The sequence below is a fragment of the Rattus norvegicus genome, chromosome 8 (assembly GCF_021556685.1).
Source record: "Rattus norvegicus strain SHRSP/BbbUtx chromosome 8, alternate assembly SHRSP_T2T, whole genome shotgun sequence".
NCBI classification, from domain to species: domain Eukaryota; kingdom Metazoa; phylum Chordata; class Mammalia; order Rodentia; family Muridae; genus Rattus; species Rattus norvegicus.
In genome coordinates, this window is record NC_141541.1 from 87,308,941 (window position 1) to 87,323,274 (window position 14,334).

The window sequence follows — 14,334 nt, forward strand, 5'->3', positions numbered from 1 at the left end:
ATAACACAGTGGCTGGTATTTTTAGTCAAAACTAAAATAACACTACATGTAATCTTAAGCTACAAAGTTTGAACCCTTGTAAATTGAATTGCTCGATTTGTCCTTACGAGTTGTTTATTAAACCTCACAATTCTCTAAAACTTACTTGCTCATGCTACCTTTTACATATAGTATAATTTAATATAACAAAGAAACACCTTTGTCTAAGATATTTAATGGCAAAGATAAAGTATAATATCCAGAAAGCTCAGCGAAAAGGCAAACAAGGTCATGTAAGGCACCAGGTTAAGACACAAGTGGTTTGTTAGGAGTTCCAGAGAGAGGTGGGAGACTTTAGTGAAAGGGGTTTAGGACAGAATATTCCTTTCTAATACAGAGCCTTGTATTCATGGCATGAGTAGGTTGACCAGCGAACTGGAGGGAGTGAGAACCTTGGAGGAAAAGGGTAGCTCCAAAAGATATAATTTTTAAAATTTAATTTAATTTTTATTTTTTATTTTATGTATATTGATGTTCTACCTGCATGTATGTAAGGGTATCAGGTCATCTGGAACTGGAACTGCAGACAGTTGTGAACTGTCATGTGGGTGCTGGGAATCGAACTCAGGTTCTTCGGAAGAACAACCAGTGCTCTTAACTGCTGAGCTGACTCTTTAGCCTGAATATTTTTAAAAAGACATTTTAAAAGTGTGGGAAAGCATACTGGCCATCTATGCTGAGCCAGCTCTGGGTTGGCTGCCTTTGCTGGTCACATCTCATCTCTTGCCCCGTATCACACAAGTACAGTGGCAACAGCCAGGTCCACACAGCCCATCCTATCCTCACAGTGGACAGGAGAAGAATGGTTGAAATGGTTCTACTCAGATTTAGCTTAGGAACCAAGACCTTTTAGCTGTTCTGCTGTTCTCCCAAACATAAAAGATATGGGGCTGGACTTGAGTGGGAGAAATGAGGCAGATGTTGGGCAATGGGAAGACGAGGTTAGGACACAGGATCTTAGTTTCCTCTGCTATCCACTTACTGCTTTCCCTGAACTAAAGGTCGCTGTTACTCTGCCTCTGGCATTGACTGTCTTGACTATCTTGTTTTATAGCACATTTTTCTTTTCATGCAAATTATTTTATTGAGCTTCACTTATGTCTAATGAATCACAGTTTCAGTATGATAAAGCATGTGCACATACACATATACTATTTAAATGTTCCAAGCATACATCCCAGTCATAGTGAGTGTATCTACTTCCCTGCACAGTTGGTGTCACTATACATCTCCAGAGCTTCCTTCACTTCCTAAAACGCCACATGATACCAAGTGATACTTCTCCATTCTCCCCCCTCTACACCTCAGACATCACAGGGCAACTTTAGTGTTTCCAGGTAACTTGGAGTGGAATTACACAGTCATTGTATCTTTGTATCTGTTCATGTGATTGCAGGTGCATGATCACACACACACACACACACACACACACACACACACACACACACACACATGAACACACATGTAAACACACAAGCACACATGCACATGCAGGCACATGCATACATGAACACAAATACATACACACTCATGTACGCACTCATACACACTTTCTAGTAATATGTACTTGAGATCTATCTGATGCCTCTTTTTTTTTTTGTTACTTTTCACTTAATCTGTATTGAGTGGAATACTGGTACCAGATTGTATAAGAAGTTTATAATGAAAGAGGGATTAAGAAATTTTCCCTTATAGAACATTTCATTACAAGTAAAATTCATTATAATACTAAAGTTCCTTATAATAATTCCAGATATTAGGGAAATGTAGAATAGTCTTGGCCTTTAAAAAATAACTTATCCACACTGTCAACATACACATGCTGGTTTTGGTATCATAAAGGTGGGGACACTGCAGGTGAATGTCAGGGATGCAGTTGCTTAGGAAGTGAACATTTTGGGGAAACAAGAAGTAAATGGTAGAACGGCAACTCGATGGGGACATGGAGTAGAGTTACTTAAGATACAGTCTGTTCAGTTACTGCCTCTTTGAGAATTGGTAAACAAGAGAGTTATATTTTTAAATGTGATGGAGCTAGTTAATAAAGGGTTCAGAACCAACAACAACCTGGCTTATGTCAATGGGACAAAGGAGAGAGAGAAAGCTATGAGAGGAGATGGATGGAATTATTTGCTTCACTTAGAATAATGGCTTTTCTTTTTTTATCAATAGATTTTAGAATTTGTTAATTTTTATGTATATGAGTGTTTTGTCCGCGTGTGTCAGCACCTTGTGCATGGATGGCCCTTGTGAAACCCGTTGTAATATTTATTGCCAGTTGGGGTAGAAATCCATGTGAGGGAGGAGAGCACCATTTAGTCTCCTTCTTCTGTAGGTGAGACCTGCTAGCCCTGGGGATCAAGCTCTCAGTTAAGGTTGATCTGTCCTTATTTCTTCCCACTGTGAGCCCTGTTATTCTATTAGATACAGACATAGCGAGAATGCATGCTGAGCACATTGACTCTAAGACTATTTTCTTTTAAGAATAACAACAATAATAAATCATTTCTTTCCCAGTCTTTATCCTTCCCAATTTATGTTCTGTGTTAGTTGTTAGGGCTCAAATCCTGGACCGATGGCTGAGGTGACTAACATATCAAAGCAGACATTGGCCACCAGGCTCTCCCTCCATTCCTCAGACCCTGCCTGTTACAGGGTATGGCTGGCATACTTACCCTAAACTTGCCCAGCCCAGGGCCTGGGCTGCCCTTCCTCCAGCTACCATTCCCTATATAAGCTGCTCATTTTGCTACACTGGTTCTTTTTTGGCCCTTTTGTCTACCCTTTACCCTCCTGGCCTCTTGGTCTGGCTCTTCTCTCTCCGCTCCCTACCTCTCCTCTCCTCACTTGGCCCAGCTCAGTCTAATCATTTTCACTCTGGACTCTTCCAGATGTCCTTGCCTCTGACTATACTCTCCTTTTCTCTAATATACATCCTCTCTTCCACCATACCTAGGAGCAGTCACGTCCTTTCCTTTCTTTTAATTCTTTTTCTCATTCACTAGTGAGTAACTGTGGACATGTTGACACACTGTGAGGTTGGTTGTGAGAACAGCTCTCTCCTTAGAAATGCAAAGTGAACAATGCAGCCAGCCCAGTGCTGATGCATCTAGTGGATATGTAAGGGGGTGGGTATTACAAGGAGACCTTCGCATCCCTTCCCTGGCCATCAGACTATAAAAAGGGTGGACACTAAAGAATTAACATTTTCCTAGGAGTGCAATGCTGGGGGAAGATAAAGACTAAAGGCCTGGCATAAGCCAGAGGAAAGAGCTGCCTCCCAGGAAGGGTTTTTTTTTTTTTTTTTTTTTTTTTTTTTTTTTTTTTTTTTACAGCTCCAGAAAACCATGCAGAATCATGCAGGACAGGTGAGAGCTGAGAGAATGGTGGGCAGGACCAGGGCTTGCCCAGAACTGTCTCTATGCATGCTCCTGGCCCTAATGTGTTTGCTTTTATAAGAGTTGCCTTGGTCATGGTGTCTTTTCTCAGCAATGGAAACCCTGGCTAAAACACTCATGTGCAGTTAACTATCATGTTTTGAGAATGTTAGGCCAGATGAAATGCTTCAAATTTTATTTGTGGTAGGATACATGCTTCGATTTAATGAACAGAATACAACATATTTCTTGTTTAGAAATAGATTTAGGCCTTACAATCAATAGATACCTTATTGGCATATTATTTTAACAACTCAAAAAGTTTTAAACACGTGGTCACATTTAGGACCCAACTCAGGGTTCCCTGTAATCTCAGGCCACTCAGAATGAAGTCTTTTCATCTCTCTAACAATGGTTTGAAACCCAGCAGCTTACTCTATTTCATGAGACTCTGGGGTGCTCAGCACGGGGCACTGTGTTCTGGCTAATTTCTTCAACTCCATTACTGCTTAGTGGTAGCAAAGACAACCTGTTCTTTGGCTTGGAGGCCCAGATGGGCTGATTCAGAGTCTAATTCTGACTCAGAGCACTGCAATCAGAGGCACTGCTTTCTATTTAAAACTATTTTATAAATGTGACAAATAGAGCATAAAATTTGTCATCTTACTTAACAACTTTCACTGGTATACTTGTCTTGTTAATTATAGTCACTAGTACTGATGCCACATAACCTGGATGCTTTCCAGCTCCAAGCAATTTTTTTTTTCTCTTTCACTTTGCAAACCTGAAACCACAGCTCCCTGCTTCTTTCAGCCCCTGGCAACCCCATTTGAGTATGTATCTTTGTGACTCTAACTATTCTAGCTGCTTCATGGGTGTGGCATCATCAGATATTTTTCTCCATTTCTTGTTTATTTAGTTTGGGATCAGCTCATTTTATTTCGATCACCAGCATTTTAGCCAGGATACTTCTTGGGTGGGTGGGGCAATTCTGACCTGTTGCTTACCTAGTAAGTGGCTTCTTGGGTCATCCTCAGGCACTACACAGCTGTGGAAATACTAGTTCATTGTGACAGTTGAAACTGGAGGACAGTATTGTCCCTGGTTGAAGACTAAGTCCTCAGCTAGGTCCCTGAATAGAACGTCTGAGTCATCTGAAGAAGCAGATACATATTCGAAGTGTAAATAGCCTCTTATCCCCGTCAGCATAAACAAGCCCCAGATGCCAGTCCCGAGACCCCAGAGAGCCAAGTTTCATCAAAGACTCTTTCAAAGTGCAGCTTCCTACCAAACACTTGTAAACACTTCCAACGTTTTGCTTGGAGTGTGTGGTTTGCACTTGGGCTGTAAGAACTGAGTTCTTGGGGTCTTCCTGAGGGTAAAGACTGCACTTAGTTTTAGTTTGCGGCTTCCAGAACTTCTTCGGACAACTAGCTCTGATGGGTTCATTTCACGCTCTCTGTGTAAACTGGACCCTGGCACGTTTGTTATTTTTATTGCATTTTCCACATATTGATCTTAGGAGCAATACCACAAATAGCTTAGCAACCCTGTGAGCAACAAGCCTGTTGTAAGAGCCCGTGTGGAGCTGGAGTTGGGGGAAGCAGACTGCACAGTTGAGGTGAGCAGGAGTTGCTCTTTCAAAATTCTGTTGTTTCATGTAGTGTAGAGAATGAGCCATTCCTTTCAAAATTTTATTTTAAGTTTTAGTTTTTACATGCATTATATCCCAACCACACTTTCCCTTACCTCCACTCCTCCCAGCTACCCCCACCTTCTCTATTCCCCTAACCCCCAAAAAGAATATCAACCAAATGTGGCATGATAAATTACAATAAAACTAGTCGGGAACCCTCAAATCAAGGCTGCACAAGGTGACCCAGTAGGAATAAAAGAGTCTCGAGTGGGGGGTTGGGGATTTAGTTCAGCGGTAGAGCACTTGCCTAGCAAGCGCAAGGCCCTGGGTTCGGTCCCCAGCTCCGAAAAAAAAAAAAAAAGGGTCTCGAGTGCAGGCAAAAGAGTCCGAGTGACTCCCCACTCTCAGGGTTAGCTGTCCCACAGGAGCAGCAAGCTTCACAACCGTAATGTACACGCAAAGAACCCAGCTCAGACCCACGCAGGGCCTGAGATTGTGGCTTTAGTCTCTGTGAGTTCCTAAGCCCTGCTTAGTTGATAACTATGGGTGGCGTTCTGTGGTCTTCTTGAGCCCTGGCTCACGGATTCCTTCTTCTCCATCTTCTGAGGGATTCCCTAGTTTTGCCTAGTGTTAGGCTGTGGACCCATGTATCTGCTCCCATCAGTTGCAACCGGGCTAGGTACTGCCGTACAGGTATAGCAGAAATATCATTAGGAATCTTGTCATTCATTAGCTTTTTGTTTTGTTTTGCCCAGTTATATTTGGATCTCGTCTGTGTCTCTGGTTCCTGGTCATCCATGCTGTGTCAGGCATGGGCTCCCTCTCGTGGCATGGGCCTCAAGTAGGATCAGTCATTGGTTGTCCACTCCCGTAAGTTCTGTGCCACCGTTATCACAGCACATCTTGCAGGCAGGACAGGATAGGTTGAAGGTTTTGTGGCTGGGCTGATGGTCCAGTACCACTGCTAGGAGCCTTGCCTGGTGATAGAGGATGGTTAATTTAGGATCCCTATTCACTATCAATAGGAGACTTTGCTAGGGTCACTCTTCATAGACTCTAGAGAGTTTCTACTGCACTAGATTTCTACATCAACTCCCAAATGCCCCCCGCCCCCAGCTCCAGTTGTCTCTTTCAGTACTTTCTCTGTTCATCCAGCCACCCCCAACTATCCTGTTCCCATCTCACCCACCCCTAGTCTTCTGAAAGTCTATTCTATTTTCCCCTTCCTAGGGAGATCCATGTGCTCCCCCTTGAGCTCTCCTTGTGACTGTCTGTGGATTGTGGCTTGTTTACCCTTTGCTTAACGGCTGATGCCCACTTATAAGTGAGTCCATACCATGTTTGTCTTTCTAAGTCTGGGTTGCCTCACTCAGGATGATGATGATGATGATGATGATAATGATGATTATTATTTTGGTAATTTCATCTATCTGCCTGCAATTTTCATGATGTCATTTTTTTTAACAGCTTAGTAATACTCCGTTGAGTAAATGCAGTATCTACCCATTTTCTTTATCCGTTCTTCAGTTGAGGGACATCTAGGTTGTCTCCAGTTTTAGATGTTATGAATCTAGCAGTTATAAACACATCTGTACAAGTGTTCTTGTGGTGTGGTGGGGCATCCTTTGAGTATATTCCCAAGAGTGATCTGAGGTGGATCAATCCCAAATTTTCTGAGGAACTTCCATATTGATTTCCATAGTGGCTGTATAAGTTCGCACTCCCACCAGCAATGGAGGAATGTCCCTCTTGCTCTACATCCTCACCGGCCCGAGATGTCATTTGTGTTTTTGATTTTAACCAGAGAATGGGCAATATTGAAGGTTATGATCACCTAGGCTTTAACTGTTAAAAGATTTCTGTAGAATAAAGGTAATAAAAATAATTTACAAAATACATAACGTTATGGAGGAAGAATAAGGAAGAAGAGAAGGAAAAGATTATGTGCGATTTTCTCTGCATATCCTATCGGTGTTATCAACCTTCGGTACATTCAAAACAATTGGTTCCCACTTGTTTTCTTGCTTCCTTTTCAGTTGTGCTAAATCAACTGACTGTTCAACTCTTGAGCTAAATTTGAATCCAGCGATAAGTCCCTGTCTCTTTAAGGCCTCTCAGGCAGACGAACACTCTGCTTGCACTGCCTTCTGTAGCTGTGTTTGGTAACTCTTCTGCTCATGGACCTTGGAAATGTCTATATTTTAAATCTGCAAAGTTCTAAAGTTTATCTTCAACAACCTGTTCAGGCAGCATTGTGAGCTGTGTCCTGCTTGCTGTTTCCTGCGACTCTGCCTCTGAAATCCCATTTAATTTTCCTTCTTTAGGCCTTTGAATACACCCCGTCTCTCTTTACAGCTGTTTCGAGGTTGTCTGATGATATTCCAACTCGGGTACATTCTACCCGAGGGAACATCGCAGGAAATCGTGCTCAGTCTGGGAAGAATTTTCTCAGCTAGGCCTGAGTTTGCCTTTCCACGCACAGGTGTAAGATTTCTCGGACCCTCATTTTTCTCCTCTGCAATGACTACCTAAGATCTTCTAGAAGGAATCATTAGGTAATTATAGGAAAATACTTTGTGAAAGAATGATTACATCACTATGTTATTTCCTAATCCATGAGAATACACAGAAATGTTAGATGAGATCCTCATTTTTGAGAAAAGAAGGCAAAACCGAAGAACATATGGTCAAAATGATGTGTGGAGTTGAGCACAGCCATTCTTCAGTCTTAACGGTATTTCCTCTTTATGTACATTAGCTATATGGCTGGTCTCTACTGTATAGCACTTGAGGAATCTCAGGTGGGTATTGGTATACTTAACCTTCCTCATCAGACTGCATGTTTTGGATGGGCCTCACCTATAACCTATGTTCCCCATATTCTACTTGTAGCAAAAACATAGCTAAAGCTCAAGTAGGGTCCGGAGGGTGGGGTTGCACTTCCCGTATTCTGGTTTGCCGGGAACAGGGAGAAGGACTCATCATGGTTCACATTGCCTACAGGACTAGGTGTACGGTGGAGACGTGAAGATGATGGGTGATTAAGGGATACAAGCTTAGGCAGGAAGAGACTGAACAGAACAACAGGTTAAAGACTCCTTCAGGCGTGTAGCTCTAGTTTCTATAATATTGGGTTATTTGCTCAGCAGAGGGCCCAGAGGTACAGGTTACCTGTGCACAGTCACTCTGAAAAGAGCTATTTGGAGAGGAGAGAAAGCTTGCTTTTATGGGCCAAGCCTTACATGGCTGCCTTTGCTGAGATGCTCCTCTGCCTGTGTCCTGTCCTGCAAATGTGTTTACATGCATGTCCTTTCTCTGAAAAGCTTCCCACAATCACTCATTCTTAAGACCCCCCTGAAATGATAGTTCTTCTCATTTTTCTATTGAGTTTGTCACTAGTTAAAATAATACTGAGATTAGAAATTTACCTTCTTAGTGCTTTTCTCTCCATTAGGTCATAATTTACCATCAGCTTCCCCATCTTTCTTTAAATTTTTAAATTTATTTTCATTGATGTCTGTGGGCTCCTCTATGAATTCAGGTGCATAGGTGTCTGCAGAGGCCAGAAGAAGGCCATGGATGCCCTGGAACCGGAGTTAAGATGGTTGAGAGCAGCTGGATGTGGTTCTGAACCCAGGTCCTCTGCAAGAGTAGGAACTCCTGACTGTGGGACCATCTTCCTAGCCTCCAGGTACCTTTCTCCTGATTACTGTCGCAATGGCTTGGCACCCAGGAGGGGATGACTGAATAAGTAAATGACTTATATTCAGTCAAAATTAGCCAGAAAGAGACTTTCAAGTATTTTGTTGGGCTGAAATTTTATTATCAAAAAAAAAAAAAAAAAAAAAAAAAAAAAAAAAAAAGAAAAACGGAATGTTCTATTTGGGACCATTTAAGCACAGTTTTTACAAGGTAGTGAAATCTGAACTCTTATTGTTTTGATTTATTGGGTTATCAATGGGTGGCCACGGGATATTTTGGTTAGTAATGAAGATGGGGGTTGGGGGGAGATCCATCCAAACCCAGGGAATAAACAATAGACCAGGAAGGAGGCTCTTTGTAGGTCAGTGCTCTGCTGTGATGGTAGGTGTGGATCAGTGAAGGTTTCAGAGCCTCTGTAGTTCTGTGAGTTTTCAGTCATTGAAGAGCATGTTGGCTGATGAGCGGGTGATATGGCTGGAGCGGAGAGAGTATGAAGCAGGGAATAATTTTCAGTCGATTTCATTGCTGCTCAGACAGCTGTTTGTCAACGCAGGAATTTTCCTTTAATTTAGGTCCTCACTGATGACATAAATTGGCGAGGCTATGCATTCTGGGAAATTTGTAGCCAAACTTGAAGGTTATTTTTTAATCAGTAGTTTTAATCAGAACTCGCACTCCAAGTCAGAGAAGAACATGCCGCAGCTCTCCTTTCTAGCCAGCGGCTGTTGACTTACGTCCTAGCAGATTGTTATCTTGGGACTAGCTTGGTATGCGAGCTAATAGAAGCCTTTGAATTAGACGACAGTAAAAGGCCGATGCTCATTATAAAGAAATTGGAGCACTCTCCTTTCCCTCTTTAAACTCATTACAGATTAATAAACAAAGTGATGGCAGCGCTTCATGAAAGGAGTCTCCGAAGAAAGGCTCTAACCGGGCTGAATTGTGGGCTGGGACAGCACATGTGCAAAGGCCTGTGGGCTCTATCGCTTGTTTTCATCAGCTATGAGATCCTTCTTACCATCTCCCCAACATACTGCGTTCACTATCTAAGAAAGTGAAGTTTTCTTTTGCTTTTTTTTTATTAGTGAGCATTAAGATGATTTTTTTTTCAAGTAAGTGAAACAAACGAATGACTTGTACAGTGCAGATCCTGGGCCAGAAATCGTAATTGTCATTTGTTCCTGTGGTATTTGAGTAAAACTATAAACATGATAATTAAAAAAATCTTAATTATCACCACCCTTTACATCCCAACCATAGTTACCTCTCTCTCCTCCCAGTACCCTCCCCTCACTTCCTTCTCCCATACCACCTCCCTTCTACTCTTCCTGCAAAACCGGCAGAACTCCCATGGTTATCAAACCTCTCATGGTTATCAAACAGCCATGACTTATCAAGTTGCTGTTCTTCCTATTAGGAGGAAAGGGTCCCTGAAACAGGCAACAGAAAGCAGGCAACAGAGTCCCACTGCTAGGAGTCCCACAAGAAGACCAAGCAACACAATTGTAACATCTGTGTGGGGGGCCCAGGTCAGTCCCATGTGGGCTTTCTGGTTGGCAGTTCACCCTCTGTGAGCCTCTCTGGCCCCAGGTTAGTTGATAACAGGATAATTTTATAGAGACAAACATGCTCTGATTGGCCAGCAAAATTACTTGGCTATGAATTTAATCACGATGATTTTAATGATTTTTTTAAAAAAAATTTATATTTAAAGGTAGGTATATGCATTTTTATCAGAAAAGTAGCTTCAGATATTAGAAAGAGTTCTGAACTGGTGTTTACAATACCTGGGTTCAGGTCTTGGCTCTGTCTCCTGCAGGGAACTTTTGTTAAACTCCCAACAGTTTCCTGCTTTATGAAATGTCCTAGTTTGACTTTTTCCTATCGCACAAACATAGGAATTTTAAGATTTATTTGTAAAAAAATTGCATTGAACTTGGAAAAAAAACTAAACTTGAGGAAACCCAAACTGAATTGGTAACAATGACTTGAAGATCTATTGATTGTTTTTATTAAGATTTTCCCAGTTCTTATCTCACCTCTTTGTATGGAACACAGACTCCCTTCAAGCTTCAGAGGAAAATTTTTTTTTTTGCTGATGAGGGACAGAGTTGATTTCTCCCAGTGGTAGTGCTAGTGTTCGGAAGGATCATTTAACTCAAGATGTCCCTTGTTTGGCCTCCACGTGGATGAAAGAAAGAACTGGGAGAATGCACTGGGAAATCCTGAGTGGTTGGCCTGCCCCCAACCGGTGGCATAGCTCGTGTGTGTGTGTGTGTGTGTGTGTGTGTGTGTGTGTATGTGTGTGTGTGTGTGTGTGTGTGTATGTGTGTGTGTATGTGTGTATGTGTGTGTATGTATATGTGTGTGTATATGTGTGTGTGTGTTTGTGTGTGGTGTGTGTGTGTGTATGTGTGTGTGCGTGTGTGTATGTGTGTGTATGTATGTGTGTGTGTATGTGTGTGTGTATGTGTGTGTGTGGTGTGTGTGTGTATGTGTGTGTGTATGGTGTGTGTGTGTGTATGTGTGTGTGCGTGGTGTGTGCGTGTGTGTGTGCATGTGTGTATATGTGTGTGTGTATGTGTGTGTGTGCGCGTGTGTGTGTGCGTGGTATGTGCGTGTGTGTATGTGTGTATATGTGTGTGTGTGCATGTGTGTGTGTGTATGTGTGTGTGTGTGTGCGCGCACACTTGCCCACACACATGGTTGCTTGTGCTTGCCTCTTCAGAGGGGATGTGGTAGAGGCTTGAGAAATCCACTTTCGTTTTGCTTGGCATGATACAGTAACTTTAGACTTTACTGATGAATCTGCCTCGTTAAATGTCTCGAGTACTGACTCCTGAAAAAGGTAAGGGAACAAGGGCTCTCTTCCAAAGAACTTAATTCGGTGCCAGGGATCACTCACACAGGCCATGCGACACAGGATGTGGTCTGATATTCAGTCTAAACACATGCTCTGCTTTTTCCCCCTTTGCCTCTGAACACAAGAAAAAAAAAAGCTATAGTACTTCTTTTGTTATGGAAAGATTTCTTATAAAAGTGACTTTTCTCCTCCTTAAAACTAGTATTATTCAGGCAAATTAGAAAAAAAAATCCAGTATGTACCCAAATCAAATAAACTTTGAGGCTGACGTTTAAGTGCTTTGGGCCCCCTGCAGCCGTTTTAGTAGACGGTGAAGGACATGTTTTTTACTCTAGTCTCATTATGTGCAGAGGGATGTGCACAGGGCCAGGCTCCAGGGATTCAGTGTAGGTCTGCTGATCTTACTGCAGCCCCAGCCTGGCTAGCAACAAAGCCCACCCTCCCCCTTGCTCTCCATATTGCGTTCTTTGCCTGCTAAGCATTAGGTAGTATTGGGATAGGTGGGGTGAATGCAATCAGATTTACCTTTCACTCCTACCTGTTAGCTATGCTTGATTCATTATTCATGTGTGTGCACAAAGCAACATGCTTAAGCTAGTTATGTTTATAGAGACTATCACCTGTGGTGGGGAAGCATTTCTTATACATTTCAAAACTTATTAAACCAAAGCAATGTAGTCGTATGACTCCCCAACAGACGTGAATGACTATCGATGCTTCCGTTTGCTGAAGAAATCTATTCTTAAATGATTAAAACTTAGTCATTCTTCTAGACAAAAGCTTTTGTGAGGCTGTAAAAAATTTTAGGGCATTGCTTTTGTTTCGTTTTGTTTTCTTACCACATGGTTTTAATTATTTCTGGAGGGGCTAGTCTGCTCATAGTGATGAGAACTTTTTAAACTAATATTTTCATTAGCTGCTTGAACATTTCACATGATGTAATTTGATCATATCCACAACTCCCTCACCCGTCTATCCTCCCCACCTAACTTCGTGCCTCTTCCTCCTCCTCCTCTTCTTCCTCTTTCTCCTCTTTCTCAACTTCCTCCTCCTCCTCCTCCTCCCCCTCCTCCTCCTACTCCTCCCCTACATCCTCCATACTCTTGGGTGTGGGACCAATGCTAAGTGTGTGGTTGACCTGCCTGGGGTCACACCATGAAAGGACCCGACTCTCTTTAGTTATCAATCAATTGTTAACAGCTCCACTAGGGCTGGGACTTCACACCTACCTTTCCCTCCTTGCTGGGATTTGATCTGACTGGAGCTTTCACAAATCTTGTGCAAATTGTCACAACCACCCTGAGTTCATGCGTATGACTAATGTGTCTTAAAAACACTGTGTCCTTGCAGCCACCCACCACCTTTGTCTCTTAGAATCTTTCTGCCCTTTCTCCCGTGATGCTCCCCGAGCCTTGGAAGGAGGGTTATGAGATAGCAGTCACATTTATGCTGAGCACTTGTCAGACGTTCATTCTCCGCACTTTGACTGCTTGTGGATCTCTGTGTAAACCACCATCTACGGCAAAGAGCAGCCTCTCTGATGAGAGCTGAAAAACTCACTGGTCTGTGGGTATAAAGAGAAGTCATCAGGAGTTAGTTTAATACTGTGTTCATTTGGCGGAGGAACAGTATTATATTCTCCCTCAGGGCTATGCCATGTTTATTCACAGTTGCTTAGCCCCAGTAATGATGCATGTATGGCTTTCGTCTTGTGGAGTGGGACTTAAATCCAATCATAAAGTCTTTGGGCATCTGCATTACATCTGTTAATGCTATGGAATAATCCTTGCACCCCCTATTTTGAGACAGGATCTCACTATGTAGCTTGACTGGCCTGGAACTCACTATGTGGTCTAGGCTGCCCAGGATTCAGGATTCTCCTACCTCAAGTCTTTTTAGTATTGAGATTATAGACATGTGTCTTTACACCCTGTACTGGCTGGTTCTGTGTGTCGACTTGACGCAAGCTGGAGTTATCATAGAGAAAGGAGCCTCAGTTGAGGAAATGCCTCCATGAGATCCAGCTGTAAGGCATTTTCTCAATTAGTGATCAAGGGTGGGAGGGCCCTTGTTGATGGTTCCATCCCTGGGCCAGTAGTCTTGGGTTCTATAAGAAAGCAAGCTGAGCAATCCAGGAAAAGCAAGCCAGTAAGTAGCATCCCTCCATGTCCTCTGCATCATCTCCTGCTTCCTGACCTGCTTGAGCTCCTGTCCTGACTTCCTTTGGTGATGAACAGCAATGTGGAAGTGTAAGCTGAATGAACCCTTTCCTCCCCAACTTGCTTCTTGGTCATGATGTTTGGGCAGGACTAGAAACCTTGACTAAGACAACCCAGTTCTGTGTTTTTCTTTCTTATACTCTCTTTCATATGGTTTTAGCAGAAAACGTTTTGATTTTAATAGACTTAGTTCTTTTAAATTGTTTTGTGGACTGATTAGTATTAAGAAGAATTTAAATATCCCTTGAATATTTCACATAAGTCACACACAGAGCTATTTGGCCTTTTTACTTTTAATGGGGAAAAGACATCTTTATTCGAATTCTTTAATACTTATTTAAGTTTTCTGTTTCGTCTTTTAAATGACTGTTGCAACACAGTAATGACAACCACAACAATGCAACAAGCAGCTTGTTGGGAAAGAAACACAGCAGTAGACGCTTGCAGTAGCTCAGCAGTGTCTAACCCTCTTCACCATGCCCTGGTGTGGAGCATGAC